Below are 1,012 nucleotides of genomic sequence, written 5' to 3' on the forward strand. Positions count from 1 at the left end.
CAACCCAAAGGCTCTTTTAAGAGCCACCCACACCTTCCCCGAGACGGCTGAATCATTGTGTTTTTACAATTAATACGAGATTTGTGTTTTATAAACGTTCTGTCAAGTATTGATTGATCGCTGACCCGGTCCGCGCCTTATTCTCGGATACGTTCATGTATATCTTGTAGTCCGTGCCTGGGGAGAGAGATCATGTTAAACCTCGCTGTGTCATTTTTCAGCTGATTGTATGTATCCTTGTTAATCTGTTATGCGATCAGTTCTGGAGCTACAAACCCCGGTGGGGCATGAACCCTGAGTTTCATCCCCATCAAACCAAGTGTCCCCAGCGCCCACCGGCAAGCAAAAAAAAAGTTTCCCTCTGAGTCCGATTTTACTTTATTTATTTTTAATTTCCAAATCTCCGCACGGGTATTGTCCGGATGCAGAGCTCGGAAAATGCACCGAAATAAAACTAGAACAGCTGCAGAAGTGGCAGAGGGAATGTGGAGTTTTTAGCGATCTATGATCCTGTCCAGCAAGGAGGGTAACTTGACAATATTCTCGAACGATCGTGTTCACTATTAATGCGCTTACTCGGGAGGACGTAATCTCATGTTGTATCAGTATATCGGGGTGCTGTTGAAGTGTGAAGTAAATGATTAGTTGCAGAGTGCAGGGTTTGGCGCCTCTTTTTGGGTCCGCTTATGTTTAACGTTTGGAAAATCCCAATTCAAGATTAGAAATGGGCAGGTTCTAGTAGGCTAGGGAATGAGGTCGAGAGTTAATGTAAAGGGCCCACTTTTCATGTAGAAGTAAATTATCTTGAGTATTCGTGCATTCTTCTGTGTTTAAACTGCCTACTTTTCGGTACATATTGGCGGGCTTTTCAAATTGTAAAAAAAGCGGTTGATGATTTGGCGCCGGTACTTTCCGCCTTCCTCCCCGTGCCCTCTCCGGATTGGGGAATGAGGCAGATATCTGATTGGGAATTGAAACAACATTAGGCGGGGCTGGACAATGGGACCAATCC

This window comes from Chiloscyllium plagiosum, chromosome 50 (assembly GCF_004010195.1).
Source record: "Chiloscyllium plagiosum isolate BGI_BamShark_2017 chromosome 50, ASM401019v2, whole genome shotgun sequence".
Lineage (NCBI taxonomy): Eukaryota > Metazoa > Chordata > Chondrichthyes > Orectolobiformes > Hemiscylliidae > Chiloscyllium > Chiloscyllium plagiosum.